Here is a 27,751-nt window from a genome sequence, read left to right as displayed (position 1 = left end):
AAACTCCTACACAAGCTTTTGCCGGCTTGCAATTCTAAATACGTACAGCTTTTCATTTTCCTGAGGAGTAGCACACAGCTTACAGCAACAACAAAACTATTTCCTTTACTTGTTTCCTGTCTAGCCCACTACTAAAATAGTTATTACTAAAATCTTCCCAAGAAGAAAATTAAATTCAAGCATTACTGTGGTAGCAAAATTCCTTTTTTGCCCTTAAAAGACACTTAATTGCACTCCACTGATACGGTCAACATTCAATGCTCAACATCCACACGTTCAGAAAAAAAACCTAGGCAAAAAGCCCATCAAAAACTGCACAACACTGGGGCTAGCACTGCAAGTACCCCACAATTACTTAGTGCCTGTAAAGCCTTCAGTTAGTGCCCAAGTTAGAACAGCTTTTCAAAGAATGGAGCCACGTAAAGTTAGCATTTAGACAGGGTTATATAAAGCACCACTTTAAAAAAGTTCTCTGAAGTTCAGAGAAAGGTGGATAAAAATTAGCAAAATGATCCTCAGAAAGCTACATTTCCCCTTCTGAAAAGGCAACTTCTCTGTACAGAAATACCAATCCCCAGAAAGGAAGTGTCAATATGAACAATAAAATTGCAAAGACCACTAATTTAACTGTGGATGGAAGATAATTCAAATTCTTTTTAATTCAAGTTGTATTGGCCATAGCTTGTCTGAACACTGAGCCATTTCAAAGCTACATTCATCTCTTTTCAACTCTGACAAGATGAAAGAAAACTCACATTCCTGAATCTACAGGGTACAACAATTTGAGGGGATGAATAATATCCATTTAATCAGCACTAAAAAAGTCAAAACCAGGGTGTAAGGACCTGCAGGAAGTAAAACACAACTTTAAACTCAATCATGTGCAAGCTAAATGATGTCACACTCTCTAATGAATCCTAATCAGGAAGAATCATCAGAAAATTGAGTTGATGGCCAATACTTAAAAACTGGTCAAGAACATTTACAGTGGGATTAGCTACATAGCCTCCATCAAATTTAAAAGTACCAGCTACAAAAATGGCACACCAAAACCTCATATATCTATATATAGAGTGAGAAGATTTTAAATCTCTTTAGTTTAGTAATATGGACTGAAGACAAGAGAAACAAAAATATAGTCTGGAGTAAATATTATTAATAGGCAACCTTAGTAACACTGCTCACATTTTCAGTATAAACTGTGTGCAAGACACAAAGGACATACAAATTCTCTGAACAGGGTACCAAGACATTTAAGTCACCAGCGATAATAGCTGCCCACTCTCAGTATTCAAAATCTGAGTCAATCAAGTAAAAAAGAAACAAAAGCTACAGAAAAGGAGAGCTCTCTTGCAGTCACACTTTAACAGCAACAGTCAGAAAACCACAATGAGAAATTAAGATATTTGGTATTTTTAATAAAAAGTATTTCTGGTGTCCCAGGAAGCTAGGTACTCCTGCAACAAGCAATAAACAGCACAGCTGTTTATTGAATCACACTCAGATTAGACAAAAGATGGTACAAAACATCACGTTATCTGGAAACCTAAAATTTGGTGTTATGGAAACATCAAACAAACTACGCAAAAAACCTGACCCCTAGATATAACTAGTTGGTAATCCATAAAAGCATAGGCATGCTGCAAGTCTGGAATGCTGAACAACTTCCTTTAATCACAGAATTTCTGATAACAGCTGACCCCTTCCAAACCTAAGCCCCTCTTCTTCCTGTTGTCTCAAGTCTGCATCAGACATCACAAATCCTCATCTCCAACTGTTTTGGAAAAATGTTATTGCCCAACTGCAACAAATGAAATAAACACGTAAGGAAAAAAATCAGATCAGCTCTCAAGTCCCTCTCCACAATGGTCCTAAGGAGGCAAAATGTAAAATACTACACTGATAAAAACTTTAGTTTGGTTCTCAAATTAAGGTGTGGTACAGCTGAGGTTAAAAATAAGATTCAGCTTAAGGGAGGTACCAGGAGCAGAAAATTTTATTTTAACCAATATGCATGGCAGCAAAAGTCTTAAGATGAATAATTTCAGAAACTGTTCTCTTGGCTTTTCTTTCTGAAGGTTTCTTTCGCAATTTTAAAAATTCCGTGATAGCAACAATAAGGGAAGGTAGTTACACCAAGTCTGTTCTCTGCAAATTGTGGATTATCCAATAAAACAGATTTTCAGCCCAGGAGAAGCTTATTTTGCCAAATTAATATTTAGTACTATGGAGAAAAATTTACAGACTTACTTATTTTTACTCAATTTTACTAATTTTTACTACTTCATAGGTACAATCTATATAATAACATTTGTAATTAAGAGAATTCCTTTCCACTTCAGAACTTGGTAGTAGCAGTTTCTATACTTTCTAGATATGTACAAGTGTCTCGTTACACAGAGTTTGATTGCTCAAAGTTTAATAGGGTTAAATCATGGCTTTGACAATCTTGCTTTGAACTGCTGATATCTAACTGGGGAATCTTAGTGTTTCCACATGATACGTAGAGCTTTCCAAATAAAGCAGATTTATGACTCTCTCCGTCCAACTTTGTATCGCAAGTCTTACCAACACAGTCCTGGAGAGAGTATATGAAAGTCTCTTCAAAACAGATTACTTTTATTTTTGGCCTCCAGAGGAAGGTTTCTAAAAACTGATAATGTTAGTACAGCTATTGAGAAAGAGCACTTCAGTCACTCTGGTCACCATTGGGCATCATACAAAATTCTGACAGCAAACAAGACATGTTTCTGATGCAAGTTCATAACAGCAAAATTAAAGAAGAAACCACAAGTACTGTCTTGCTAACTATAGTTACTATTCTCAAAAATACTGTATTTTACAAGCTGCCATTCTTCCTACAGCTAACAACATCAGGTTTCTATCATCTTTTTAAACACCCTGAATACACTATACAAAGCACAGACCCCAAAAGCTCTGTAAAAGAATAAACATACATAAATGTAATCATCTTGGTGTGCAAGGCAGATGCTTGTATAAAATATGTACTGACAGGGATCGAAACAGAAGTGCTGTAAGATGGTTTAAGTTTTCACTTGCTTCCTGGGGACTGTGGCTGGTGTGCATAGCAATCCTAATTGCTTTAACAACCAAATTCTGTATGGTAAAATTAAATTTGTTTTGCTTCAGCAACTTCCAAAGAGCAAAAATGACATTTTCTGGAGGCTGAGGTTTTGTGTTACATTTCAGTGGTGTTAAAATTCTTTCAGTGCTGGAAGTATGATTAGACCTGATAGTTCCCTTTTTAAAATTCATTAAAGCTGCAAATTCTGAATGACTGCAAGGAAGTTCAGTGCTTACCTCCAGTGAAATTTCATTAGTTTTGGCACAGATTAGAGTACGAAAGCCCAACCTACATTTGTAATTTTGATATAAACACAAGAAGTATATATTAAACATAAGCACAGTGCAAAGGATTTATCATCAGTTTAAAGCCATGTACTACAACAGATACGTTATTTTAAAATATTAATTAAAAACAACTGGAAGACGAAGTCTAGGTTGCTGAAGTGGATTAGAAATGAGATTAAAATCACATACAAGATGTTTCCTGATATCTGAACTACTAATAAAATATGAGCTGAAAACTATGCTACACATCTCTGCTGTGTATTATTAATGGCTCAAATAATAGTGTGTCTTCTGGTACTTTTACTCAGTACTTGAGATTCTAGGCAAGCAAAACCTAAGTCATAAAAATCACAAAGTAGCAAAGTAAAACACTTCAGTAATTCTACAAATGGAAGCTTGGCGTAGGAAAATAAAAAATAATTCCCAGCTTTCCTTGCATCATCTACTATGCACCATTTTTTCTTCAATGGTATTTCAGTGAATCTACAAGATTAGGAGACTTGGAATTACATAAAGGAAAATACAATACAAACCATGTTGTACCACATAAAATTCACCACTACTACTTGATGTGAGTTAAAGATTAGACTTTATGATAGAAAATACTTCACAGATATTTCCTATGACTCTTAATAGTACCTGAAATAACTGCTATAGCCTAGAGCAGACTGATGTTTTTCAAAAGTAAGTAGAAGTTACAAAATTTATGACAACTTGATACTTCTTTTCTTTAAATTACAAAAAAAAAATCTGTAATGGAAAAGAAATCTTTACACTAGCTTTACAACATGTTCAAGAAAATGACTTCTGGTATGGTTTGTTTTTTCAGTCTAATATAAACTATTCTTTCCTCTAACTAGATATTCTAGCACAGACTTTAGTACTGGAAGCAAACTCTTCCTTTAATATCCAGCTGACTCTTGTTCCAATAATTTCAAACTAGAGTTCATTATAACACCTGTCAAGCACAGTAACTCAGTACAACATGTGAATTTCAAAGGGCTCTCAGACACGCCAAGAGGTTTTAGCATTCCATGCTCACTTAAATGTGCAAGATACGTGGATCAACAGCAAAAAGGGCTAAACCCTCAAATTGATCGTAATTTTCATTGTTAGCAGTTTCTAGGTTACATTTGTACAAGAACAATAGTAATGTTAATTTACAGCATTAAAGCACAGAGAAATTGATGAAACTGAAAATTCAGATGCTAAGGTAAGATTCCGATTTTATAAAAGGTATAAACGAATTGCTCAGCCTGCAAACCTGGGATATTACAAGCACATTTTTGTATCACATTGGTATTACACCTAATAACTGTGGTCTATTTAAGACATTTAATTTTATTAGGCTTATCTGTCAATGCAATGTCACCAATCAAAAAAGTCACAGCTCAAGAATGGGCCTACACAATCAACTTCAAAAGACACAAGGTGACTCCCCACAAAACAGATACGAACAAAGTGTTTTCCATGAAAAACAGGCACCAATAAGAGACACCTCATTCAGATCTCCTTTCAGCAACTGCACTTTTGCAGTAAAATATATGCAAGATACCTTTGCAGCAGTTGTATGAAAAGGGAGGAACAATTAAAGCTTATTTAAATTTCTGCCCATCCCACTGTGAAAGACACATGCTGCATGATCTGTTGAGCAGCAACCTTCCTTGGTTAGTAGAGCAAGTGAGCTCTAATCAGCTAAAATTGATAGCACAGGTCAAACCACTCACATGATAGCACAGAGCCACTCCACATGAAGCTTTTTCTAGTTGTAACAAATGTGACTTTCTACTACATTTATCAATACTTTTTTCTTTTAAGTTATACAAACAATTAAAATTCTTCCCAAGTTGACTGAGATTTAAAACAATTGTTGAAAACACCAAGAATAAACATCTTATATACCACAATTCCCTTAGTTTTAAATATACACTACCACTTACACACAATCATTAATTTCTGCTTGTTAGATCAAATGAAAAATAGACAGGTAGGAGAATAAAGTTTCAGCTGGGGTGAGAGGGAATGACAATAGAAACAAACTTGAGCTGGCTTCAAGAAGTTTATCACTAAAAAAATCACAGCTAGACAAAAAAAACTTTAAAGACTTTTGCCAAGGTCAGCTAAGCATATTTTACAATTCAGTAATATAGTATTTAGGCTCTAGGGTCTGTTCATATTTTGTATCCCCAATAAAGCCCCAACATAGTTGTGCTGACAAGCCCTAAACTGTGGTGAGGAGCACAGCAGAGGGCAGTCTCTGCAGCAATCAGTGAAAACCTGAAAAAAAAAGAACAAAGCCGTTTCAAAAGGGAGCTTACAGACACATCCAACACTACAGCTCATTAATGGTCTGACATCCACATCACCCCAAAACAGCACACAGATATACCACCCTAGCATCCCACCACGGCTTAGATTAATAGGCTACAACTATGCATACATTTGAATACTCTGCTCTAATCAAATCTTTAGCACCAATAATCCCTGTGACAAAAAATGTTTATTTTATATATAGATATGAGTGGATAACATAGATGCCTACAGGCTGCAATAAATATATGACATAATAGTATGAGAAAAAAGGAATTACCTTAATTTAGCAGTTTTTTAAATGTTTAGAAACCTTCAAGCATAACAAATGAAGAGTAAAGAAATTCCTAGAATTCCAGGGATTGTTAACAGATCTCACAGGACAGCCAGATGCATGGTAACAAGACAGTAATTTCTTATCACCTATTCACAGCTAAGACTTCAGCTTTCATTCTCTTGAAAGTAAATATGCCTGTCCTTGCTTTAAACAGTGGTTATATTCCCTGTGATACTAAAAACACTGCTACTATTTTAATTCTCTAATAAGATTCCTCCAACTCCCTTGAAATTGTGTCCTTGTTTGCTCAGGCTCTTGCATTCTAGTCTCATTTTAACTCCCATAGTTTTTAGCATGCTATTTTTAATGTCAGTGCTTGCCGCCGCTTCACTATATAAAGCAGTATTTATAACAAACGTTCATGGGTACTAGCATGTATATGACACTGACTTCAAAGAGGTGACTGAACCAAAACTAAATTAACTAATCCCAAATTAAACTGAAGTTACTATGTTCCACAATTTACATCTTGCCTGACATTTAAATTCACACAAAGTGGGATTAATTTAGTATTCAATAACAAGTTATTCTTAACCCTTATTTACAATACTCTAAAGAAAGACGAATTTCTTCTTTACTTATTTTAATATTCCAACATCTGCTGAATTCAATTCAGAAACCTCACCTAAAGAAAATGGAAATACAGCTATTCATCAAAATCTTTCATCCAAAAATGCCTAAATGTTAGCTATCTAATTCAACAGTCTTCAGAGATTATACTGGGACCAAGACTGTCTTCTAATTTTATATGATTGAGTTATAGACTTTGCAAGTTCAAAAAAGCAAAATCTTACAACATTATGTACCAAAGATAAATGTGCTAGCTTCTTCCATGTGGCCATCCTCCTCAGGCTCTCTTTTCCACTCCGTTTTTCAAGATGAATGCGTGTCAGGGATGATTTTAAAATCTTTTTTTAAATTATCCCCAATGATATAACCTGATTAGCTCTGCCGCTATGTTACTCATAGGTATGTGGGGGCGAAGGGGATAAGGATCTTCCAACTTATTTTTCTGACCACAAAAATAGGTTGAGATTTCTAAAAATTGACATTCTGAAAAACAGGACATCAATCACAAAACTGTACAATTGACCTCTGCACTTCACAGACCTCACAATCACATACCACAAACTCAGAACAACCACATTTCATCTGAGCTCTTCCTTAATTATTTATAGGAGAAAAAACCCAACCAATTCACAAACTGTTTCAGCTACTCAGGTCTCTGATGTCACAAGATTTTCATTCCTAAACTCATCTGAGATGGTGGTGACTGTTTCACTGAGCAAATCCCTAAAAAACTACTGCACAAATTTAAAAATTTTCCTTCAGAAGTATCTTCTCTTCATGGGCATAATTCCCTAACGTTTTCTTTGTACAATTAACATAATCTGTAGTTGATTTTTCTGGAGGGAACTGTAAGCAAAGCATACCAGCCATGGCAGTGTGTATAAATTTTTTTAGCCATTTCAGTATTACTACTGTGATGAGATACCCTGTTAGACAAATGTAACAGAAGCCCTTGCTACTACAGAAGAAAGAAACTATCCTCAGCCAGGACAAGCGCAATGGATAACTATGGCAAATATATCCCCTAAAGAACCAATGGGGGACAGTTGAAGTTTGCAGACGATTATGCTTAACCGAATTCACATCCATGAAATCTGCTAGGATGCTTCTCAGTCCTGAGAAGACAAATGGCAAAGTCAAAACTCAAAATTTTGCAGGCTGAAAAAACTGTTGAGAATTTGAAGTGCTGTAATTTCTTTACACTGTGTCAACCACATTACTTAATATTTGCAAACATTTCAGTAATTTTTTTCAGGGAACTCACATAATTCATATGTTTGTGCATAACCAACTCTGCCAACTGCTAGAACAGAACAAAGCTGACTAAGCTTTCAAGTGTGCCCTACTTTTGCAGCCTTCCAAACAGAATCCGTAGTTCACGAATTTATGACAAGAACCAAAAAAGAGACTGTCAGTATGATTCCTTGGACTGTTAAGCTGTGCTAGTTCGCTGCTGCCAAAGACCTGCAGTCTCATTACTCTTGTTTTTAACTGCTCCCTTATGCTCTCCACTTTTGGGTTATACAGCCATTACCTTCTCTAACAGTTTTGAAGCTTGCCAAATCTGTCACCAAGTCATTTTAATTCAACAAGACTGTAGAATGTCAGAAAATACTTTGGTTTGGTTGGTTTTGGTCAAATTGGCATGCCAGAACAGATCACAATAATCTGTCTGAAAGGTGACAAGATTGGCATAAGGGTCAGAAGCAAATGTTTTGAGACCAGGGAGGGAGAGGTAAGAACAAAGACAAGTACAAACTCTGAGCGCCAGCAGCAGGGAGACAAGTCCAAATGGGACCGCGTATCATGGAACCATATTCTGTGAGTTCTCATCACCCCCTGCAAAAAAACCTCATCAACACCTACTGATTCTTTTAATCCTAAACAACCCAAACAAAGTCTACAAAAAAAAAAAAAAACCACCACAGAAAAGCAACCACACACCTACAACCATTTGCATATCTTCCTGATGATGTAAACAGGGCCATTAAAAGGGAAGTATTGGTTTCTCTTGAAAAACATACTCTGAAACACTGTGGGTATAAAGCACCACAAAATTTGCATTTATCTTTGAGCATATTTCCTCCCAAATAAAAATGATAAATTAATCACCCAAATGTTTAACATGATGAGTTCAATATCTGAACATCTCTGCACATTCATTACTTGAAGATACTCAACTAGTATTCTCTATTATCTTAGTGTAAATAGTGTAATCCACAACTCAGAAGCAAGAGCAGGTTTTTTTCCCTTTTTATAAAGGACAGCAACAACAGATAGATCTTAATTTTCTGCAGCAGAAGGCATTAAACAGATCACCTACTGATTAAACAGCACACCTACTGGCCAAACACTAATACAAAGGAAAGTACTACCTCAGGCATACAACAGAATTCACATATGGATAACCACTTGGGAATGGACAAAAATTACTAATCACCTTTCCCACTATTTATCACAACGATCTGTTAAACTTGCAGGAACAATCCCAAGCATGACCAAAGAACTCATGCTGATTCCTGGGTCACACTGTAAGGCAAGCCTGCTGTACAAACCTATACTATACAGTAACTTAAAACACAGGTCACACGGAAAACATGCAGATAAATATTTTACGTGAAGTATTAACAAAATTTCACTATAGGATATGAAAATCAAATGCTCTGTAAATAAGCTACATTACTAGACTTCATAATAAAAATGCATGAGAAAACTTCACAAGGCTATAAAGGCACAACATTAGAGACTTTCTGTACCTTATAAAAACAGTCCCTTCTTTCCTATCAAATCTAAGTGGACTCTTGGGCCTAATGTTAGCAATCTGTTACACAAATCAAAATAAAATCCTGACAGGAACAAACTCACTTCTGCAAAGTGAATTCAGGTACCTAACCGTGGCTGCAGAGCTTTTTCACAGTTCAACTCTTTTACTAAATCAAAGAAAGACCATTCCCTTTCTGAAACCTTGTTAAAGCATGTGTTCTTTTTATTAAGAAAATATTAGAAATTTGTGATAAATTCACAGGAATGTAAGACTCCTTTCTACATGAAGGCAGGCAAACTTTTTTACTATGTAATGGTGAAATAATCCTGTCCAGAAAACTGTATCATCACTCAAGCTGTGGAACTAAGATTAAACATGACTATGGAAGTCAGGGAAAAACACTGGCAAGCTAAGCAACCTAAGTCCCTCCTCAGAACTCTCAAATATGTTAAGGAACAAAGATTCAACACTTAGGAAAGTGGAATTCAGAAGCCTTTCTTTGCCTAACATCATGGAGTGAATCCTTTAGTGTAATGAACTTCCAACACATATTTGAACTTAAGGAAGTATTTCTTAATTCTTACACTAATCAAACTGATGACTCCTCAAACAGTGCTGTTAAAAACTTTGTTTAAAACATTTTCCTTCTTTGGTAGCATCTTTGAAGACATTTTTCCCCACCCAACTCATGAGTTGAAAGCTGAATAATGAATTTTGGTTTTTACACCAAAAAAAAATCTCAGTCATCTTTAATATTCTCTGCCAATGAAATGGATAAACAGTGAAATGTATGTTAATCTCTACTTTACACTTGCTTATAATAACATGTACACAATTACTTATTTAAAAAAACAAACAAAACCAACCCCCCAAAAACCCAAACTAAACATACATTTTGCCACATCATTAGAACTTTCAAAAGTGTCTGACAACTTAAACTAGTTCCATGAACTCATATTACCTACTACTACCCACTGTAATAAAGAAAATGTTAATAGCACAAGAAAACTGAAACCACAATCCAACAGCCAGTCAGTCTTCCTAGTTTTATGTGCAAGTCGAAAATTCGCTGACTCGTCCTCACTTTATCTCTCATACATTTTTACTTTGTCACCTGAAACAAGTTTCTCAACAGAAAAGCAGAAGAGAGGTTAAGTTATTAGGACATCCCTTTTAACTGAAATGAGTGTGCACAAAAATTAAGTTAAATCAAAATAAAAAATGGATGCAAGATACGGAAACTTCTCTACAACAAAGATTTCCTCCTGGTGCTAATGTCAGATCTCAGCAACTGAGATATTTTTTAATAGGAAAACGGGAAGAGAGGTAAGAACGCTTTCAGCTGATGAATGCAGGATATCTTTGCATTTCACCACTCAGTAAATTACATGTATTATACAAAAGGGCACTAAACATTAAGAATACATTCAAAAAAGTTATTGAGCAATACCTGGAAGAATCCATCACATACCCAACCCCTTAAACAAATATCTAAAGATTAAGTTTGTACAAGTTATACATACCAGTGATGCAAACACATTTATATGCACTATACCAACATAGCTGATAAATCTCTCTAAAGAAAATATCACAACATTTTATTACCCCAATATTTATAGCTTGGCCATCAGGCACTTCTGCATCAGAAAGTAAGAACTTAGTGTCCCAAAATAAACCCAAAGACACGAACTCTCATTTACAGCCACCTTAAGTTACAGCGTCTTCACCAACCATTCCAGAACCACCAGAGCATAGACTCCTTTGGAACACACTTATTAGAAAATTGAAGCTTCATAAGAACACATTGATGCCATCCAACTGAACACAAACTACTATTAAATTCAAAAATCTAGAGCCAAATTTCCCTAATTAAGCTTACCTAAGAGTGTTAGCAACATATTTGGCAGTTCTTCTTTGGGTTAAATAATAAAGCCTTCAGTAAATTAGTTTTTAACTGTTTTACTACACTAATACTTTGAATAAATAGAACCATAACATTCTGGGCATAAGATACTTCTTTCTTAAACTCACATTTACATAATTGTAAAAATATCAACTTTGGGTGAAAGTATTACTTTGTAAACCCTTCAGCAAAAGACAATCCTGGATGCTGCCCTCATGCTGAGACCACACAGATGGGTGTCTTCCTCTACAGGTGCAGACAAATCAGCAACCTAACACCAATCATATGTACTAGACTGCACTTGGCACTGTGATACTGAAACATTCTGGAAAACACTGTAACAATTATGAAGTCAGCCTGAGAAAATCTGATTACTAAAACGTGCCACAAATGATGGCATTCACCATCAATAACAGTCAGGACAGCTTGAAATACTCTCAGCACAGAACTGGCAGCCTTGCCCTCTTGCAAAACCAGGTGTTAATGCTTCAATTGCTACTCCAGACTACTACCAGCAGCTGCATACAGTATCAGTGCTAAGGAGGACCCATCTTTTTTTTCCCCTGAGAAAAGTCAGAGAAAGGAATGAAAATGCAGAGGATGAAAATTGGGAGCAAAAAAAGGGGAGAGTCTAGAACTAAAGGATATAGGGAGAAGCCTATTACCGGAAAAACCAGAGTAATTATCCATTCTAGCAATAATCAAAACAACAGCAAAGTCAAAGTACTCTAAATTCCCTGCTTGTAGAAAAAGCAGAATCCAGGGTCAAAGGGCAAGGCTAAGATGACAGAACAGTCAGCAAGAACACTAACTGGATATGGGGCTCGGGGCCAATATCAGCATTTCTGTATGCTGCTTGGGAAGCTGCCACTGTCTTTACACAAAGTTTGTCAGATCAAAGAGGTCAGCCAAATGGTAACAGTAAAGAGTGAAAGTTATGGTCCACTGGAAGAGATAAACTCTCTTTTCTCTCTATGACAAGCATATTTTCTCTGACTCTGGTGCATCTACCTTGTAAGCAATAGGAAAAGGCAGCAGAATTTGAAGACAAAACTCCAAATATCACTGTGAAGCACCAGAGTCATAACAACAGAACACTCTGAGGCCTTCACTGCAGTCATTCTAAGAGACAGGAGGGTTTATCCTCACCCTAACCATGACATCTGACAGGCTGCAAGTACTCAAGTTACTACCTCTATGTACATATGTCACTGCAAAGTTTGAAAATATTTGGTCCTTCTCTTGCCTAGCAATTTGAAGAGCTTTGATCAGCTACAACAGAAGACTACAGCTTCCTAAACATACTTTTTTCAAGACTTCACAGCAGTAAATTCTCACAATGCACTGGAGCAGCACAGCTGAAAAATTTCAAGATGCAGCAATACACACCACCCATACCTTAACAAGGACATATATCCATGTTTCAGAGCAATCGAGTTACATCCTCTATTTCCTCCTACCAGGAACTTAAGATATGATTCTGCAAAACAGAGACATCCTCTACCTTATATCACAATGCACTTTACCACTTGTTTTCACACTGGCTTTGGCATGACTAGAGCTCTCCACAAGCCAGCTTATCAGAACAAAGCGGCAGAAAACCAACCCAAGAGAAAGATACCTACCATTCTCAGTAGTAAAATGCTCTGAGATCATGAGAGATCATCTGCATATAAAACAGTGGTCTCTCTTCATCACCAAAATGACTAAAACGTTTAATGAGTTACAGATTTTTCAAAACTAAATTGTTTTAAACTCTTATAGAGTGGACCATTAATACCCCCCAAAAAAATCACACAAAATTTGCACATACACACACACAAAAAAAATCTATGTGCTCAAGTATTTAAGTGATATAAAAAATAAAATCAAAAACCATTCCAAAACTGTGCTGTGTGATCAGCAACAAATGATTCAGGAACAGAAAAACACCTCACGGTTGCAGACAGAAATTGACATGCTTACCCTGCACATCAGATAAAAATCAAGATGGCAATGAATGTTATCTACTTTTTCCATTTTAGAAGAATTTAACAAACATGGATTTAGGACTAGGACTAGGATTTTTGGGTCCCACAGATAGGATTTTCTGGGCTCTGGCAAAAATAAGAACTACAGAATCTATTTGAACGCAATCCAATAATCTCACTCAATACAAATGAGACTACTATTTAAGCAGTGTTTTCTTGGTGTCTACCTAAATTGTTGCAGACTGATTTTAAATACTTACTGTCAGTGGGATTTTCTTAAATGTATTAGATCACACTATGAAGAAAAGACTTGATCTTTTCTTTTAAAAGAGAAACTAGACTAGTCTCTTAAGATAAAGCAGTCAATATAATTTATAGAAGACAGGGAGCTTCAGATTTCCCATATGTAAGGAAACAATGTGCACCTTCACCAAGAATAGGTTTTGCTCATCTTCTTAAAAGAACCAGAAGGGTCTAAAGATCAGTAGTCTAAATTAGAGATACAACTTGATTTACACATGAAACAAAAGAAATACACAAACAGATGTACAGAAAAGGAACAGCCTACAGAAGTTAAATCACACTTTTTAAAGTAAAAGGCTATTCGACAAAAGTTAAGAGCAAAAAAGTGGTTTGCTTTCATTAAGATTTTATTAAGGACAGTGCACAGAATGAACCAAATAGCTGCATGAACTGGAAAAGACATGCAAATACAAGAATATAATTTTAGTCAAACTATCACACAGCTATAGCAGCTAAATATATTATGAAGGCAATGCTGCTGGCTCCCTTCATCCTCCATGTCAAGCGGAGAGATGTCAGGACCTCAGATTGTCTCAACGATTTTTTTTTCCACCAGTAAATTTTCTTCACCATAGAGCCGAGAGTATAATGAGAAGGACTGACACGACCACAGGTCAATTAAGAACAGTTTTCTAGCACAATTTTTAAAGAACCACTCAGTATAACAGCTGAAACAAAATACATTTTAAATTTGCAATAAAAATATTTTAATTAATATTCCCATTAAGCAGTAAGAGACTGGGAAACTTTGTGTTTGCAAAGCCTGCAGACACAAATTTAGAGGACTAAAATCAAGTCACACTGTGAAGTTCTTGGGTCCAGCACAAATGGCAGTGGCCTAAAATTAATAAACCATGATAAATTTAATTTCTGTCTCTGCTGTGCTAACTAGGCACTCCAAATTCTTGTCAACTTATTAGCTCAGGCACCTGCATTTTAATCACAAGTAAAGAGAACAGGGCTCTCAGGAAACAGATTGCTCCCTCCCTGGCATGCCAGTGCATCAGGTAGTATGGCTCTGCAGGGTCCTGGCTAGGTGACAGATTTTGTCTGGGCACCAAACTCAAATTCTTTTATTGACTAGAACGTGCAACTGTTGTTTCTACAGACAACAAAGAGTCTAATTACAAAGCCACTGAATATGGTATTTCAGGCAAAGTTTGGTAGACTGAAAATACTATTAACAAAGAATTTTAACTGAGATTTGAAATGCCACACACAAGGCCAGTAAAAGCAGTTCAGGAAATTCTTTGTCATAGTAAGAAAGTGCCAGAAGTAATTTATGTTTTCCATTTGTCAGAAGTACAAAAGCAAATCTTTGTGGCTTAAGAGTTCCCCATGAGAGGTTAGCAGAAATGTGAAGCAGCACCAGTTTTTTAAAAAGCCCAAGAGGTTAGCCCAACCTCTAACCCAGCAGGTACCCTGTGAACAGCACTGGTACCTTACTTGAAAGCAGTTCCTCTGATTTTGTCCTAATGCCTCACAGACAGAGGTTTTTCACTAGCAGCTCTGCATATTACTTTCTTTTTCCACACCCCTTCTGAGCACTTGTTACGTGCACTCTGTGTGATACTAGGAAACAAAGGCAAGGTTGCAAGATTACCCTTGATAATTTTGCAGAGTGAGAACACAGGTTCTTGCCCTAAGCATTTAATACTGAGAATTTTTCAGAGGTGGGAGAACTCAACAGACCAAAAAAAAAAAACCACCAAAAAACCAACCAGATACTTTTTCTGAACAAGCCAGGAACACTACGGTGACTTTACCATTCTGTCTGGAACCAGAGCATATAGAACAATAGCCACTTTTTCAAATAACATCAGAAGAATTCTGACACCCTGAATAAGAGCTGCAACACTGTTCACATGGCAATTACTCAGAAGGGCAGGCACCGATCTCTTCTCTGGTCACCAGGGAAGAACCCAAGGGAATGGCATGAAGCAGTGTCAGGGGAGGTTTAGGTTGAATATTAGAAAAGGTTCTTCAGGTTCTTCACCCCAAAGGTGGTTGGGCACTGGAACAGGCTCCCCAGGGAAGTGGTCACAGCACCAGCCTGCCAGAGTTCAAGAAGCATTTCGACTACACTCTCAGGCACAGGGTGTGACTCTTGGCGAGTCCTGCACAGGGCCAGGAGTTGGACTCAATGACCCTTGTGGGTCCTTTCCAAATCAGCACGTTCTATGATTCTATCCTCAGAACAACCAACTGGCAATTCTGGTCAGTGGCTTCAATCTTTAGTGCTAAATCAACCGTATTGGTGAGGCAAATCAGAGCAGGTATATCTGATTTTCAGTGAGTCTTGATGAAATTTTTAAACTTTATTGTTACTTTTTACCATCAGCTAGTAAGGAAACAGAAACAAATTTTGGGATGCACATTATCTGTTACTCATTGTTTCTGTTTTGTCACTTCAAACACTTACTACAATGCAATTTAGGTTGGGCTATAAATCCATTTGAAAATTTGAAAACAATCAATACAGCAGCCATTGATGTTTATCAGTGGAAACAACAGACTAATTAGACAGGAAACCCAATATTTACAATAATGAATTCAAGTTTTTTCAAGTCAAGTCTGGGATTTTTGTTTCTAAGCTGCAGAAACTTACAACTTTTGAAATCAAATCAATGATTTTATGCTTATGACAGATCTGTTTACCAGAGACATGCTGTTAATAATATTCCACTTAATGTAAAGTATCTCAGAGAAGTTGTTGTTCTCTGGTCCCCAGAGACTGCAGATCATCTCAGCAATGCAGGCAGGGAATTTTGTTCCAGCACTACCAAGGCTACAATGTCTGCCATAACAAAATTTGTTTTTGCAAAGCAGAAATAATAAAGGAAAAATAAAAAGGTTTAGGTATCCCATAGTTTGGTATGTTTTAGGTATCCCACAGGTGATCCATCACTTCCAGGTGTTTTGAAACTTGAACCAAAAGCTTCACATACCTTTTTCCAATTGACCAATTCGTTGGGAGATACTTGTCTGAGATGTATTTTCTACCTGAAGCCAGATCACATTTTATATTAAAAAAATTTTTAGTCAGATTTATCTAGAGAACTTCCAACAGAAGTTTGAAGCATTCATAACCTTTTTGTTCTTGATGAATTCTAAGTTTATGAAAAGAAATAATATTATTTCCATATATTTATTTATCAGTCACAGATTAAAAATATGCTGAGTTACAGAAAAAAATCATGCTACAAATTAGGTACTGAAATCAGAATCTATTATTTGAGGTCAGTGAGATTTATGAATACCTTCATGCTCCACTAGCTCAAATCATTCTAAGTATGCACCTATACTCTTTCAAGACCAGTTCTGGAATTCTGAATACAAACAAGGGGTATTTATTACAGAACTTTAAGTTTTAACAAGCTAAACCCATAAACATACAGTTTCTTATTCCTCCAAACTTCAGAGCACCCATTCACACAGTTCCCATGCACAACATTTCAGCCTTAGGAGTAACAGATCTTACACTTTTTACCAATGTCTGTATCTGGCTTATGGTTCTGTATATTAAACTGATGCAGTGCATTTCTGCATAGTTTACTTGCTAAACAAAAATGTTCAGAAATATACCTGTATGAATATACTAATATAACAATATATGAATTTGTGAGACCTGAAATGGTGTAATGGTCAGCAATAATATGCTACTTATGGGTTCCTCAAAGTCGAAGTAACAAGTTTAACATGGAATTTGTTGTGAAGAGATAATAAAAGGTCAATTATTATTTCTCCTTGTGGTTTGGCTTTTTTTTTTTCCAAATAAAGGAAAAAATAAGGCTTCCTAAGAGGCTGAACTAAAGGAACAGCAAGCTTAAATTAAATATGCTGATAGACAAGCTCTAGCAAATCTTGTTGTAGCAGATTAAGTTACTATCCTCAGCTGTAGACTGCCCCCATCAGAAGTCACTGATCCCAAAAGTAGAATTGTCAGGAGGGAACATGTGCTGACACCTCAGCTACTTCACTGCTAAGACTGGAATCATAGTTCAGTTCAGATAGCACACCATGAACCATAATGACCGAGGAACAAGCACTTCTGTCAATTGTGCAAATGAACTAGAGCAGAGGAGCAGGGAAAGGTAAAAAACTGACATCACAAAACCTAAGACTTCCCAGAGCAGTAGCTGCAATCTAAATTTCTTCTAAAGTAGACAGAATCAGTTGTGCCAATTGTCACAAATCCATCCAAGAATAAAAAACACAAACTCACCAAAAAGTGTCAGAAGCACAATGTGAATTGTTAAACAATTTGCAATTACGTTTAACAGGCATGGATTAATCATGTTAAGTACTTTAAAGGCTAAATACTCAATTTCAAATTAGCTTTAAGAAATCAAGAGCTGAAAATTTGTATGAAATTTTAATTATCACAGGAAGTCCCAACTACGTAAGTTTTAGGGAGCACTAACACAAATAGTATCAAATGAACAGCATTAAATATCTTTCTAAGCCTTGACAAGAGTATGCACTTAAGAGGGAACACAAACCAGCCTACATTTACTACCCAACCATTTAGGTATGCAGCTGCATTCATTAAATATTTGTACAGGAAAGCCTTCAAAAATATTGACATAAGGAGAAACTGTATGAAGTTTTCACCAACAGAGGTCAGAAACTGGATTAGGGGATAAAGTATATATAAATTCAGGTGTGCAACTCAAGTCATTAAATTTTAAAAATCATATATGCAAATATTGAATACTTTCCTACTACAGAAGGCTTCAAAAAGGCATTGGTACATAATAAGCAGGCCTAACTCAATTTCTGCAGATTGTCCCATGTCAATTTTAACTGAGGTATTCAACTTCTAAGACTGCTTTCTCAAACAAGTACATCATGCAGATTCCAAGTTCATCATCATGCAGATGAATTTATAATGGAGGGCCCTACCACTGGTCAAAACTGAGCCATCAGCACAGGATCATAAATGACATTTTAGTACAGAAGAGTCCACAGTTATTGCATTATATTGTTGTAGTATTGTTTTGTTAATCTCTTGTTGAGTTTTTCCACCTCTTAAGCCTGCCCCTTTCTGAAACCAAACCAACCTTCCAAAAAAGCAGCTCTTTACAATCTTGTAGCCCAGTGCAGCACAGCATCTAGTTGAGATAACCTACCACATTTTTATAGGACAAATTTCAGTAAGTGCATCCCGAGGAAAGGTAGGAATTGACAAAGTAAATGTCACTTGTCCTCCCTCCCAAAAGAAAGAGAAGTCATTTGGATCCAACACACAGAACCTTTGCTTCCTTCCCAATACTGCTCACGTTCCCTATTCAGAGAGAACAGACTGACAGACTCATGTTTGAAGGTCTGCAGGAGGAAAGAATGCAGTATGATGAACAAGGGGCCAAAAAAGCATGGTCAGAAATAGAAGTCCACATTAAACGAAAGATCTATGGAAAAACAATGTATCATGACTCTTCAAAATTGATCAAAAATTGATCCTAACAAGTTTACTAGTCTACATAAAATAGACACAAAAAAAAATTAACCTAAAAATTACTTCATAAGCTATAAGCCAAAACCAACTCTTAACTGCTGCTTCAAAATGTTATTATTAGATGCCAGGTTCTCTTTTGCAGTCAAGGAAAATATAGCTCTCCAATGCACTTCATTTTGACTTCTCCTTACTTCAAGATAAGCAAAAGCCTAAAGAAATCAATGACCTGCAAAATATGCAAAAATAACCACACTTTACCTGAATAGCTGTTTGCCTGTTATCTTAAAATCATCCTCAGGATTTTTTCTTTTGGGAGGAAGGACAAGTGACATTTACTTTTTCAATTACCAGCTTTTCTTGGGATACACTTTCAGTCCTTACTATTTACATCTTGCTTAATGAGCTAATGAAGAAAGAAGAAACCTAACTAGGCTGAAAAGCAGAAAAGTGTCTACCTGACTGTAGAATCCTCATATCCCCACTATCCTCCTTCCACTGAAGCCAAGTAATTTGCCTCTTCAAAGTTCTAGCTAGCCCTCACTATATCAGCTTGAAGCAACGCACTTCACCAGGAAGTAGTTGATGACGACACTTAAAATCTTGAGAGAAGATCACAACACACACTAAGTTAATATTCTCTGAACAGGAAATAATTAAATTGATAATTCCATAGAATGAGTCTACAAATCTAACAAGAATTCAGGTGCAAATGGATTTTTAGTGCTGTTTATATTCTTAACAAAAAAAAAAAAAAAAAAAAGGTGAAACAGACTATTCCACTTGTCAAAACCAAAACCAATACAGTGGGGCTTGTAAGTCATTTTAGTCAGTCAGCCCAAGAAGACAACGTTGAGCTGATCAGCTTTTACCTCACTTTACACTAAGACACTAATTCCTGCCTCTAAGTAATTAGGTTACTAATTTAGAACATATTTTGATTGCTGAAACAAAATTAAATGGTAAGAGCTTGTTTTATGTTGGTTTTAACTCTTGTACAACAACAACCACCACCTTTAAATACATGTACCCAGTTCCATTTCAAACCAATTTCCTTCTCTCCTGCATTTGAGGACTTTTAATACCATTCAAATGAAATGTAAATGTCACTGCACAGTGGCACTAAGCAATTCCATCATCACTTGATCCTACAGGAACTGATTCTGCAGAAAGCACGTGATGTCCACTAATACTACACTGTCCCAGTAAGAGAGGACTAAGTTTGTCTGCTGACATGACAGCCTTTCAGACATTGGGAAGAGATTTGTTCTCTAAAAACAAGGATATACATGTGTAAGAAGTACAATCAATATGATACAAACTTAAACAGTACAAACCCTCACCTGTTTTAAATCTTGATGCTTAACCCAAAGGCCTGAGTTTTGTCTTCAGAGATTTAGAAAATAAGACATACCAGAGGAATTAGCAACATGCTCTCTTAGCCAATACAACTCGCAGTTAATTTCTACAATGCACAATGCAGTTATCTGTAACACAATTTTTCTACAAAAGCAACTTTAATTATCTCAGCCAAGGTAGGCTGAATTAACCTATAATTAATCTCTCTTAAGTTGCATTAACAGTAGCTGACAAGTAAATGGCAATTTGATAAAATAAAAAAAACAAGGGCAATCACAAGCTCTCAACCACAACATTGCAGGAACATGGCACGGTCTGATACTAAGGTGAGGCCTTAGCTTTATACACAAAGGCATCACATTCTTAAGAAAAAGTTGCCATGGTATCTGCAATATTAAAGAATTTAACTCAGTACCACAAACACCATGCAGACAAACTTGCTTCTCTCCCCAGTTTTCTCCTCTGCCACACTAAAACCAGCTTCTAAATAAGTGATTAACAGCGAAGGCATTACTAAAGCATACCACCTCCACTGTGAAGATCACCCCAGTTAAGAGAATGCTTGGGTTTACATTTGGATATATTCAGATGAGAGATGACCATGCTGATCTCTCTGCCACCCAAACCAAGATCAAAATTTGTCTCCAGAAAACCTCAAAAGCTAAGTAATTTCTCTCACTAGTGTTTTTACCAAGACATCATGCCAGTCATATTTTACCCACCTTCAGACAAACTTTCTAAAGTTTCATTCCTCTTTAATATACACTACAATAAACACAAGTCACTCCTATGGCATCACATGGTTAACGGCTCACATATTCTTCACAATATACTGTTAAAATGAGAAGTGACTCTTTTAGGCACTAGCATACATTGCCCTCCTTTGAGCTCACACATTTGTACTCAGAACTCCACTCAACACTACTGGTACCTAAATGAATACTTTTCCAGCCTCTCCTTCCTGACTATAAAAATATACACTTATCCTTGGAAACAGACTCGGAATGCATACCAGCCACCTCCCAGTACCATCACCAGGTCAAAGAGCAGATGCTGAGGTTGCACTGGCACTTCCGAGTTATCAAAGGTTTATGGTTTTACTGAATTCAGCTTTCTAGAGAGCTTGAAGAAACCACTGAACAACTTCACGCTACACAAATAAGACAACTCACACCGACTGTTCAGCTGATGCATGTACACAGGTTGATGATTAGATGCTAACATACTGACTATTACCACACTTGAGTGCTCCTCATACCTTCTGTAAAGGACCACTTTACTGTCCTATCACTTTTAATATATCCTTACTGGAAATCATTCCTGGTTTTAACTGCTTTTCCCCCAAAAAACCCCCACATTTGAAAGTCTTCTGAATTATCTGTTATGGCCAAATAACCAAGTATAACCTAAAACAGTTTCCCCAGAAGAAGCATCCTGATATGAAACTTATGGTTTGGTTTCTATCTTCTTTTTCTTAAGAACTATCTTTTCCCAGAATTTCTATCTAACATCTATTCTTTTGCTAGACCTCTGCAGGACATGAGGAGTTTACTGTCTATGCTGATAAATTATAGCAAATTCAGACACTAAAGACCATGAGCTGCATTGTCAAGCCTTTTCTCTAACCATAGAATTGAAATTTTAAAAATACAACACCAGAGGAAAAATCAAGTATTAAAAATGTTAACACAAAACCATATTACCTATTTCTTATTCATTAATTTTTCTTTAAAAAACAATTATGGCCAGCCAGAACAGATACATGATGCAAAAGGCAAATCATTTGAGGAAACACAAGGCACTGACCAGACCTATTATAACAGATAATAATCACAGGTATGTTGAAACAATTACATTTCTATATCTAACTATTTGGTGTCTTAGAAGAAAGCAGAAATAGATCTACAAGGGAACCTAAATTCCATGCCACCTACTAGACTCCACAACCCACACATAAACCAAGACCTGCTCTACAATGAAAAGGATACATTGTAAGTGCTGTTCAAATATCTAATATTCAGCTTGAGTAGGAACTGGCCAAGTCAGATAAGAATAAAGATCAGATATTTAAGTCTTCAGAATTTCATGTCATGCTAGGGAAAAAAACCCCAGCCCCAAGAAAAATCCCTTTCCTTTACTCTTTCAACAATTTGTCTGTTAGAAGGAAAGGAGACCTGAATCCATTATTATATCATTATTTTGTACTTGATCAAGCCCTGGGCTACATATTCACTCCCTTCCTAAGTGACTGTTACTCCTCAAGAATCAAACTGGCTGGTGTCTAGAAGCACTTCACACCGAAATACCCACTGGTCAGGCAGTTAAGGCATTCCTTTTGGGGACTGGCAGCTCCTCTAAAAAGTAGAAGGATTTGAACCCAGATCTCAACATGGTGGGTAGGTATCCAAACCATTTCCACATCTTTAAAGAAATGCAACATCCTTTTTCTGCCAAAGGAGAAGTGTGCAAGATTAGGTCTTTCTACACAGAACCAGAGCATTCCTTTTAGAAGTGTGCATTACTGATGGTATCTCCGTTTGCCTTCTAATTTAACTGATGCAGGCTTTGAGAGTAACAGCATTTTTTTTCTTCCCACACAGCTATGTGTTAGTGTGCAATTAAGACACCTCAGCACTATAAAACAAGTCTTTACCAACAGACATATACAGCTGATCACCTCCTGTTAAAAAAACAAGAACCCCAAAAGCTTACTTTAAAATAGTCTGAGATATAAACTTAATTAGTTATAATTTCCTCTTTCTCCTGCTTCATACTTTAGCCTGAACTACACTTAAGACATTTTGTCTAGCTGTAGTGGGAGTGCAGGAAAGAGGATGTGTACATAAAATGCCCCCATTGCCAGAACAGCTGCATTGAAGAAAGCTCCAAGGTAGATAACTACACTAGAAAAGTAATTCTGCCAGCAGACCTGATTCTAAACCACCACTTAAATTGTTTCCTAACGCAGGCATATTGCAAACCTTTTCAAATACACAAATGCCTCTCTTAGCCCATTAATAAAAGGAAAACAATAGAACAGCATTTAATTAATATTTGCAAAAAGTCTTGAGGTTTCCAAATGCATGACCAAGGCAGTAATTAGTCTTCCAAATACCGTAATGTCGAGCATTTCTGCAACAGTACCTCAGAAAGTATTTTAAAAACGTCAGTTACTAGAACATTTAAAAATTTTAAACATGGCACATGAATACAAATACAAATCTTGCTATCTAGGAAGTAGCACACTTGGAAATTTTCAGCATTTTTAAAGCATAACACTGTAAAAGAAATGCACTTCAAAGTACAAATTGGGGAAAAAACGGTAGCTGAAACAGATAGTTAAAACTGTTAGCATCTGATGTTAAGATGCAATCTTTGAAGAGACATCATAACAGAATTTGCATCTAAAAATGCTGTAGATTTTTTAAAAGCCTGCAACTTTTAAGTATAGCAGGAGATTTTAATTAAAAAGCAGCAAATGAAGTGTTAGGAAAACGTAATTATTTACACAGGAAAATAAATAGGGGCGCATGAACTTCAGAGTACATTAAGTTTTCTGTGTCCATAACTCTTGGTATGAATGCCAACCTCTGCATTGCATTTTCACTGGTTCTGTCACGTAGTGCCTGTCACCCCTCAATGGTCATGAGTAACTCCTGCATATTCCTAAGACAGATAAATCAGTCTGTTGAAGAAATATTTTGACGTACATTTCTAAGTTCAGAACTTTTGATAAGAAATTTAATAAAAACTACGTAAAATTATAGTCTTTATCATCAGCAGAATCTATACAGAAAAAAAATCACCATCCACTGTTATTCCACACATTCCAAGGCAATATGACACACACTGGAAGGATGTAAACTCTGAAAAAAATACTTAGAAAAGAGTTCAGTGATCATGGACTAACATTTAAGTCTATATTGCTTTATTAACAGTAATGCTACTTAAATGTAACGCTCTACAAAGCTGCTTCAAAATGCAGTAGTATTCTTGACTCCTTGTTAAAATGTCTACATTACTATTAGTTAAGCTTTTAATACGTAAAATACTGGATTATTTTTAAGCACAGCATGTTGGAAAAGAGTTTACATGTGTATAAATCAGCCAGACTCTAAAGTGTTTGGCACTCAGATTTGTAGTAACTTGATTTGCAGCTCTAATATGATCATAAGAAAAAAATCTGTACTGTGAAAATTTGGACAATAGATTAAAACCAGAAGCTTGCAGACTCAGATGTCTAAAGACAATACAAAGATACCTTATTTTTCACAAATTCATGAAAAACACCTCAATCCTCAAAAACGACAGAGAGGTCCCTTTAAGGCATAGGAAACTGTACACAGAAGCAGCAAACACATAGAAGAAGATCACCATCAGTCACTTGTTAGAAGTCTGACTCCAGTCATCGATACATCATCGTGTATCTAGAATGAAAGTATTTTGCTCTATTAAATGAGCTACAGATACAGTCTATACCTAAATAATTCAAAGAGAGGCTTTATTTTTAAAGGAAAAAATCCTCACAGCACTAGTTGATATTTACCCCTTTTACTACTCCTCATGAAGTTATTTTTCGTCAATCAGTCCTATGTGAGACATCTAAGAACGTTATTATTATTATAGACAATTTTTTTTTAATATATAAATATTCTTCAGTAAGGTCAAATACAAGTTAATTAAATTTTCTCACGCGGTCTGTCTCACCAAGCTCACAGTCACCGCGTTCTTTTTTGCCTAGCTGTAGTGTCTTCTCTCTCCCACCACACAACCTCTATCCCTCCGCTAGGAAAGCAGCAGCACCGCAAGAGCATTACCACTACAGGCTTTCGGAAACGGAGCCGCTCCAAGCCGGGATGTGCGCTAACTGCTGCTGACTGTAAAACACGCTGGAAGTCGCTCATGTTCAACCTGCTTTAACTCAGCCCCGCAAGGCTTCATAAACCAATACGAAGCGACCACTTCAGAGAGGCATCATTTCCAAAAACAGATCTGCCAGAGCATCAGAAATGCACAGGAGGGGGGCCTAAAGTTTCCCCCCTTGTTTAAACACGTACACAACCCCCTGTAAGTACGCAGAGAGAACTCTCAGCCAAGTGCGGGAGGTTTTCTTACAACTCCTGGGCCTAAGCTCCCGGGAGGCACCCCAAGAGAGGGAGGGAGGGAAGCCGCAGGAGCCGCTCTCGGGAGGCCCCCCGCGCTCCCGGCAGCGCTGCCGGCACCTGTAGCCGCCGTGGCCGGGGCCGCCCCGCCCGGCCGGGACCCGCCGCCGGGTCACAGTCCGGGCCACCGCCAGCGGGGTGCGGGGACCGGCGCCGAGCCCCGAGAGCCGCCGAGCCCGGCTATGCCCCGCCGTCCCGCCCGGCCGCGGCCCGGCCAGACCCCCGGGCCTGCGCGGGCGCCGTGGCCGCGGGGGAGGCTCCGGCCAGCCGGGACTCGAGGCTCCGCGGCGAGACCTGTTGCTCGCACGCCGGGCACGGGCGCTCCGCTCACCGTCCGTCTCTTGCCGCCGCTGACACGCTCTGGCCCGGCCGCCGGCTGGAAATCGGAATCTCCGGCGTCCCGCAGCGTCCTCGCGCCGCGTCCGCGGAGCCGCCCGGCCACAGCCCCCGCAGCGCTGCGCAGCCGCCGCCCAGCCCGGCCCGGCCCGGCCCCGCGCCCGCCCCAGCGCCACCACCCCGCCCCTCCTCGCCCCGCCGCGCAGGCGCGGGGCCGCCCCACGGTTGCCTCAGCCGGGCCGGGGAGCGCGGCGCTGCCCCCGGAGGCCGCAGCGGTGGTCGGGGGAGCTGGGATGGGGCTGCCGTCAGCTGGAGCGGACACGTGAGACGTGGCACCGTTTCTGTGTCTCCATCCTCACAAAATCACTGAGTCGAGTAGGTTGGAAAAGACCTCCGAGATCATCGAGTCCAACCTATGACTGAACAACACCTTATCAAATGGACCATGGCACTGTGTGCCACGGCCAGTGTTTCCTTAAATACCTCCAGGGACGGTGACTCCACCCAGCCCCCTGGGCAGTCCAGTGCAGTCATCTTCAATCTCTCTACCACGGCTTTCTCTGCGCCCCCGGCGGGACCACCACAGGAGCCTGTGCCCCGAGCAGACCTGGCTCGCCCGCCTGGCCACTCGCTCCTTCCTCCTCGCCCACCTCCAGCTGCCGCCCCCCGCCCGCTGCAGCTCTGCTGTGCCCTGGGCCCACCAGGCCACCGCAGACCCTTTCTCCTCCGCCCTCCTTGGCATCCCCCCGTTCGCCTTCTGCTGCTGCCGCACCCTCAGCCCAAGCCTGAATGCACCAGCCAGGCTGGAGCCTGTATGGGAAAAAAAGTATTTAATCTCATCGAGAGTCCAGTCTAAGTCTGGGAGGCTGAGGCACACAAGGCGCCCATAACACGCTGTCTGGAAGAATGAAGAAAACAGGAAGTTACAAGTAGTTTTACCGGGTTGTTTGTATCCATGGTTGTGTTTTTCAGGAACAGAGAAACGTATTTTCAGCGTGCTACAGTTAATTTTGACTTTGAGCTGCAAACTGCACTCACTTCCCTGGTTTTTCAGGCTAGCCTGCCTAGACTATTGCTCAAGGCGTTAGAAGAAATGTTCCGTGTAACCAGATTTTTAAAAAAGGCTGTCTCAGATAACTAAGAAGTCCTAAAGAGATATCTGCTTTAGTCCATCTCTCCTTGCTTCAGTTTAACTGTATATAAATCTGTGTCGTTTAACTCTATCATTCTTCAGAGCGAAATCCACACTTTCTATAATGGTACGCTCTACACCATGTTTTCTTTTGGATCTGTTCTAAACACTGAGACGCAAAGATCAATTTTATAAGTCCCAAAATAACATCCCATGGTTTTTCTTATTGTGTGAAAACGCTTAAGACACTAAGGTATGTCCTGCCCAGCTACCTGCAGAGTAAAGTCTGAAAGCCTTTTACCTTTTCAGATTGTGGCTCAAACTCCCCAGGGCTGCAATGATTTAACATCTGTTTCTGTTCTGACCAATAACAAGGGGCTTTTCATCAAGTGAACACAACTGGAGTACTGCAGGAAATACAGATGTTAGTGGACTGCAGAATTATTTACTTGGGAAATAAAAAAGGAGAGAAACCATGACACTGGTAATTTGTGGCTGAGCAGCACCAAGCATGGTTCTTCTTACCTTCATATGAACATGGCTCATGAAAGTTCACTTGAACCCTTTTTTGTAAAGCTCTTTGACAAAGGACCTAAGAACCAAAGGATGTTATCAAAATGTGATACCTGTCTAGAAGATATGACTGCAAAATGTAGGTAGGCTCATCAGTTGGCTGTTCACTGTTGTTTAACTCTTTTCTACATCCAAGGTTAGCATGATCAGACAAAAATGCCACAACTTCTGCTTGCAGTTTGCTTCAGCTGATAGCATTTGTATT

At 38.1% G+C, this 27,751-nt stretch overlaps 1 protein-coding gene across 1 annotated transcript in view; it reads right to left on the bottom strand.

Moving 5' to 3' along the window:
* Nucleotides 1-25,963, bottom strand: part of MPP5 (membrane palmitoylated protein 5) — a 56,196-nt gene extending 30,233 nt beyond the window's left edge. Inside the window, exon 1 of the mRNA XM_032111333.1 lies at nucleotides 25,837-25,963. The gene's annotated coding sequence lies outside the window, so the exon portion shown is untranslated. The remainder of the gene's footprint in view (nucleotides 1-25,836) is intronic.
* Nucleotides 25,964-27,751: the final 1,788 nt, after the last annotated feature.

The sequence above is a fragment of the Corvus moneduloides genome, chromosome 6 (assembly GCF_009650955.1).
Source record: "Corvus moneduloides isolate bCorMon1 chromosome 6, bCorMon1.pri, whole genome shotgun sequence".
Taxonomy (NCBI): Eukaryota; Metazoa; Chordata; class Aves; order Passeriformes; family Corvidae; genus Corvus; species Corvus moneduloides.
This window is presented reverse-complemented; position numbering and strand designations above follow the sequence as displayed.